This window comes from Mytilus galloprovincialis, chromosome 11, assembly GCF_965363235.1.
Source record: "Mytilus galloprovincialis chromosome 11, xbMytGall1.hap1.1, whole genome shotgun sequence".
Lineage (NCBI taxonomy): Eukaryota > Metazoa > Mollusca > Bivalvia > Mytilida > Mytilidae > Mytilus > Mytilus galloprovincialis.
Genome location: NC_134848.1, coordinates 19,979,232 through 19,986,356, shown reverse-complemented (window position 1 = coordinate 19,986,356; position 7,125 = coordinate 19,979,232).

Here is a 7,125-nt window from a genome sequence, read left to right as displayed (position 1 = left end):
TAATTAATATATGTAGCATAATATCTCTGGATTTCCTTTTGGAAACTTTTATACAAAATAAAGAACTTTATTTCATTACAAATACATGTACACACAAAATTTAATTAAAAAAATGATAAGATGAACTAGTTCGATGAAACGTTTAAATGAATGTCAGTAAATAAAGGCAACAGTAGTATACCGCTGTTCAAACTCATAAATCCATGGACAAAAAACAAAATCGGGGTAACAAACTAAAACTGAGGGAAACGCATAAATATAAGAGGAGAACAACGACACAACACTACAATGTAACTAACACACACAGAAACGGATCAAGCATCAGACAAAATCCCACGAGAATAACAAATATAAAATCAAAACCAAACACATGCATTTGGGATAGACAAGTACCGTGACACGTCTTATCGCAATGTCAATTTACACTCAAAAATAAGAGAAAACAAACGACGCAACGTTAAATTGTAACACACACAGAAACGAACTATAATATAACAATGGCCATATTCCTGACTTGGTACAGGACATTTTTAAAGGAAAAAATGGTGGGTTGGACCTGGTTTTGTGGCATGCCAAACTTCGCACTTTAATGGCAACACTGTTAATTGTAAAATTTTAGAAAAAAAGACGGTTAACATTAAATATTAGTGTAAATTGATGGAAAAAATAACGTTAAATACCTGAAGTCCCTGGTTTGCCCAAGTTGTGCTGACTGACCATGGTTGTAAAGTGACATCATCATCTGGACAACTGGTCACCGTTGCATTTACAGCTACAAAAACATAAACAAATGCCGCAAACCACGCAAATACCCACATCTCTGAAGAACTAAAGAAAATGTATGTTTATATATATACCCGTCTGTTACAGATCATTGAACCCATAATGTGGTCAATGGTTTAAATAAACAAATTACTGGTTTTATTGCGTTGTTTTTCTTTTCGTTCATACGATTAATGTTTCAACAACCTTAAGAAAGTGGAATATAGTTTTAAATACTTACTTTATCAAATAAAGATTATTGATACTGCTTATATCTTGGTTCATTTAACTGACGTCAAAACGTTCAGATTGTTTTTAGATATAATAATATCCAGACTTAACTAATCGATCAGATCGGTAATCGAACACTAATCGATCATATTTGATCAGTAATCGATTGATGACTTGAAGTCATCGATCAGTAATCGATCAAACTCTCTCGGGAGTTTGATCGATTAGTGATTGATTAGATTAGTGATCGATTTAAGACCGATTACTGATGGATTAGTGATTGATTAATGACAGATTAGTGATTGTATTATTATTAAGAAAACAATGCTATTCCAGAAATAAGCCACCCCCTATGGAAGACATCAGTTGTGAAATAAAAATTCCATGGAAATATTTTCACCATTGCCAAAATTTTCTGGAATTCCAGGATTTACTCAGTAATACATTTTTATACTATATGCAGTCGTAACCAAGAGAAGCATATCTAAAAGCTTAGTCCTAACATATTACTGATTAAAAACTACATTTTTGTAGGTTTACTTTTTACTGATCAAAATTTTATATCTGTCATAAAAGCATATAAATGTTTTTTTATGAAAATAAGATAAACTTAAATTATACATGTATTTAACAGATGAAAGATATACAGATATACATTGCCATTTCTTCTAAACACATCAGAATTTCTTTTCAGGATACATTTGTAGTAATGTAATGTTTCATTATTATATATTGTTAATGTTAATTAGGTGAAAATGTCAAAATAATAGAATCAAAAGCACAAACAGCAAATAAATAGCTGGTAAGATTGCATGGGAAAATTGATTTAGAGATAATTGATTTGACCACACTATTGGAAACATTAACAAACATCAAAAGATTCTGACATCTAATCAGTTTCAGACACTTGTGAAATAAACAGGCCAATTGAAAACTTCACCTCCATCTAAATTTCAAGATTTTATCATGAAATCTGTAATAGAGCTTGTAATAGTGACCATGGTGACCAGCTCATCCCTACCACTCAATTTATTCCACAATACTACCTGCTAAAGTTTACTCAGGAATGCAATAATCATTCCATAAAATTTCTAGACCTTGAAATCCTCAAAGACGAACACATGAAAATACTGGTGTTTAAGATATGAAATGCTATAAAAAAAAATACAGAAATTTTCCAACATCTTCATAAAAACCCAAACCAACCCATTTGGAACTTTAAATCCTATATTAAAGGCAAAGGTATTCATTTACATAGAAACACAAACCAGAAAGAAAATTCTTTATTGAAAGACTATAATTTATTAACTGAAATTGGTAAAACAAATTCTATCAAATTCCATGACAGAAAAGATAAAATTAAGGAAAAGGAAAAAGTTTAAAATAGATGTTATGTATCATTCATTACATATTATCATCCTCAAGCAGAGGAACTTCAAAAAGTCAGTGATATTGTTGGCTTTTTTCAAAACTACCTCTACCCTTTTTTATTGGGTAAATATGCGTAATTTTCATCATATTGGGAAATTTAGAATAAATCATGAATTTGACTGAAACTTCAATTTACAGACCCCTATTCAAGAGTCCAACCCTGCTTTGAAATAAGACCCCTTTTGTCAGTGATGATGCATAAATAGACCCTCAAATCTGCACATATAGTAATTTTATGCATGAAAAATGTATAAATGAGTGTTTTTCAGTTTGAATTCATGCACAATTACTACTGAGACTGCACTGTTTGGGAAAAAAGTTGTCTTTTTGGGAATAGTTTTAAGCCATTTTTTTCAAATTGGGATTTTTCTCCAGGGGAAAAAGCCTTTACTCTCCATTAAATTAAGGCAAACAATATCATTGAAAGTATTCAGGAAATACTGGCATCTTATTAAAACAGATTATTCAATAGGTGCTACATTGTGTATCATATCCCATTAAAACCTATCCATAGGATTCAAAAGAAATAGAACATTGGTGAATTAATGAAATGACCTATAAAATAGTTTGTATGAAGGTCACAATTCCTTCAAAATATTTCACTGTGCAGAACTAATTAATGACCATCATCATGTAAATCTCACATGTAAACTGATATTCTTATAAGACAAAATTCAACCAGGAAACACTTTATTCAACATTTATTTAAATAGGTTGAAATAGTTAGAAAATCAAAAAACCAAAAAATATAAATTCAAATTAACAAATTTTACAAAATTATGAAAAAATCAATTTCTTAAAACAGTAATAAAAAAAAATGACAAACAGAAGGGGTGGTCTCTGCTGAAAGTTTCCCTTTTAATAATCAACACATTTCCAGAAAAACTCTAAACATTGCTACACAGTATCAATGAAAGGCCAGAACAATGATTTGTAGTTGCACTATCTACTATTTTAAAATTTGAGAAAAAAGGGGGGACATTCTGTTTGTAAATTCAAAAGTCAATAGACAGTTTTCCACTGAATCTTATAACAATCTATTTATTTTTATCAGTTTTTTGCAATCCATAGTAGAGTCATAGTCCACAGCTGGTCATTTCTGGTCAGTCTTCTACAATATTGTGGTAATTAGACAATATCCTGCTGTGAAGACAAACAAGTGTGTTTGAATAAAAGATGTATCAGTTTTCTGTTAATTGGTAAATGTTCTGGCTATTTAGTTGTGACCTAAAATCTGGCATTAGTTAATAATGTCATAGGACAAACCCTAAATTTCATCATAAAGTTAAGGATATATCAAATTGCACAATTTATTTGTGTTGATTAATCCTTTATGAAAAATACAGATTTTAATATATATTAACTTGGTTGAAATTTTCATCTTCTTAACAACATCACAAGTGTCTGAAGCTGATATTATATGTCAAAGTTAATTTTGATGTGTTAACAAAGGTCATTAACTAAAAAGGCATCAAACATTTATCAAACCATGGAAGTATATATATACTACTACCCTCGTGTGAGAGAAAATCGGACACGGAAAGGGCTTGAATTATTCGAGTTAGGTTTACCCGTGTATATTAGTACAATAACTATAACGTCTTGAAAGGCTATTGTATTTTTCGTAGATCAGCGGAATATAACGACTGAATTATTCGGGTTAGGGTAAACCTACAAAAATGTAGTTTTTAATTAGGAATATGTCAGGACTAAGCTCTTAGCTTTTAGATACGCTTCTCTTGGTTACGACAGAATATTGTTTAAACATGTATTACTGAGTAATTCTTTGAATGTTTTGCATATTTAGACAGAAACATAAATGCAAGACTTAAAAAAATAAAAACTGATGTCTTCCATAAGTATTGGTTATAACCTTTACACTAAAATTTCCAGACATATTGACAAAATCATGAACAAAAATTCCAGTATCTTCTTAGCAGTGAAATGATTTTAAATTCTAGAATTCCAGAAAATTTTGGCAATGGTGAAAAAATTTCCATGGAACTTTTATTTCACAACTGATGTCTTCCATAAGGGGGTGGCTTATTTCTGGAATAGCATTGTTTTCTCAATAATGATACAATCACTAATCTGTCATTAATCAATCACTAATCCATCAGTAATCGGTCTTAAATCAATCACTAATCGATCAAACTCCCGCGAGAGTTTGATTGATTACTGATCGATGACTTCAAGTCATCAATCGAGCACTGATCGAATATGATCGATTAGTGTTCAATTACCGATCTGATCGATTAGTTAAGTCTGGTAATATATATATCATTCTTATAGTAAAAATATTTATGCACAAACAAATAATCTTGAGAGAATAAATCAACAATTTTAAATGTTTTGGCAGATCTTTGATCATTTAATTTATTTAAGAGGACAGTGGATAATATTGAACTTGATATAAGGTCGAGACTGACAGTTTTATGTTGAAGACTTTTTTTATCAGCAAAAGGGAGAGGGCGCAGATGATGACCCATTTTCACATATTGTGAAGTAGTTATTTTATAATTGTTACATGTCCCATAACCCTTTTTGTTCATGTATGACGAAACAAACCACTGTTGCGGTTCTCTATGATGTAAAAACTTGTCAAATAATGCCTATAGCACACCAAACGTGACGTGTGTCTAAATTCGGTTTCTTTTAAATTGAGACACAAATAAATGAAGCTGAACATTATATAAAGAGATACATGTACCTAAACCAAGTCAGTAATATGGCGGTTGTAATGGAATAGTATGTGTTTATGTATCTTTGCGTTGCTCTTCAGTGATCTGTTGTTTCGTTGTTTTCCTCTTATAATTGATGTGGTTCCCTCACGATTTATGATTTGTGAACAGCGGATTACATTGTACTACTGTTGCCTTTATAGTTGAGCAATCAATCCGTTTATGTGGGATCCCATATAACAAGATTGATTGATTCGTGTTTGATTAACGCCCTGAGGCAAATATTTGTACCTGTTCAGCAAGAGAACAAATTAACAATAAACGCAATAGGTAGATTCTGTAAAAGGGTTGTACATAATGAAGGGCGGACACAGAATTTAAAAAGTACTGATTTTTCATTAATTAAATAAAGATTAAAGTACACGAATTGTTGTTGACCCGGATTATTTGTTTCATAACTTTAATTTGAACGAGTAAACATCTAAATGGAAATATATAGAAAATTAGTCATGGAAAATTGATAAATTGAATTCAATGAATCGTCAAAAAAGTTTAATGCTAGAGTACTTTACTTTGTACTGGTACCTGCAATTAAAAATATATGCTAGAGTACTTTAATTTGTACTGGTAACCATGGTAACTGCAATTAAACGTTTTTACCTTTCATTAATTTCCTAAATATTCAATTGATTGAGGTAAACACGTTATTCTAAACAATGTTAAACTTTTTAATTTGATCTACGTATTTTTATAATCAAATTTAAACGCAAAAAGTATTGATATGTGTTATATAATACAGTTGCACGATGAAAGAGGCTTAGATTGAAAGTACTCTAACATATTTATGGATTTGTTTTTCCGTATACACATTCAATTCAAACCGCTTCTAGAACGGGTAGTTTCACAAGAACTTTGAAGCCCGGTTTTGAATGCTGATAATATCGTTGTAATAAATTAAAATGAAGATTCGGTGGAGCACTTGGCAATATAAATTAAAATGTAAGGACACTTGTGTAGTTTAGATATCCAATACAGCGAAGGAAGACCCAGTTCTTCATCTTTGGTTGAAATTTCAATCGAACAGGGAACAAACCTGTGATTATCAAGGACCTCCTCCTTGGTAAGTGTCGTAGGGGTAAAATGTTGAGTTTTTTAGGGGATTGTTTATATCGAATTTATTTACAAAGCATTTTTTTTTTAGTCAATTTACATACAAAAACGATGTTATTCGTAGCTTAATTTGAGTGGACAACACCGTATTGTCATGGAGGTATAGGGCAGGTTATTTGGGTCTTTAAAGATTTACGTAACATGTGCAGTCATAGTGGGCAGTCATAGTGATTGTAACAATGAATACTCATTCTATCCTGTTATGCTACTTCCACCTTGAGCAAACGATCATCTTAGTTTTCGTAACTGTTCATTTTTGGGTACATTTTCGAATCATCAACCAGAATTACAAAAGTAAGAACAAAACATGCCAGGGTTTACTTGCAAGATACAAACAACAAAAAAGTATGTTCTTTGTCGGTACTATTCTAATTCTGTGATTTTGAAGAAATTGACTTTGTATGATTTTATTCTTGTAAAAGCAGTCCGTTCAATGGCAGCACTTAAATTCTTTACACGTATCTTATGGATATTGTATTATTTGTAGGTCTGTAATTTCTATTTTCTATATATACGTTGATGTACCAAGTTCTAGAATAAGTCTTTGTGATTGAATACAGAGTGTTAAAGAGGGACGAAAGATATCAGAGGGGCAGTCAAACTCATAAATCGAAAATAAACTGACAAAGCCATGGCTAAAAATGAAAAAGACAAACAAACAATAGTTCACATGACACAGCATAGAAAACTAAAGAATAAGCAACACGAACCCCACAAAAAAACTAGGGGTGATCTCAGGTGCTCCGGAAGGGTTCGCAGATCCTGCTCCACATGTGGCCATCCGTCGTTTTGCTCATGTTATAACAAATCCGGTAAATAGTCTTATTCGGTAGGTTACATTCATAAAACG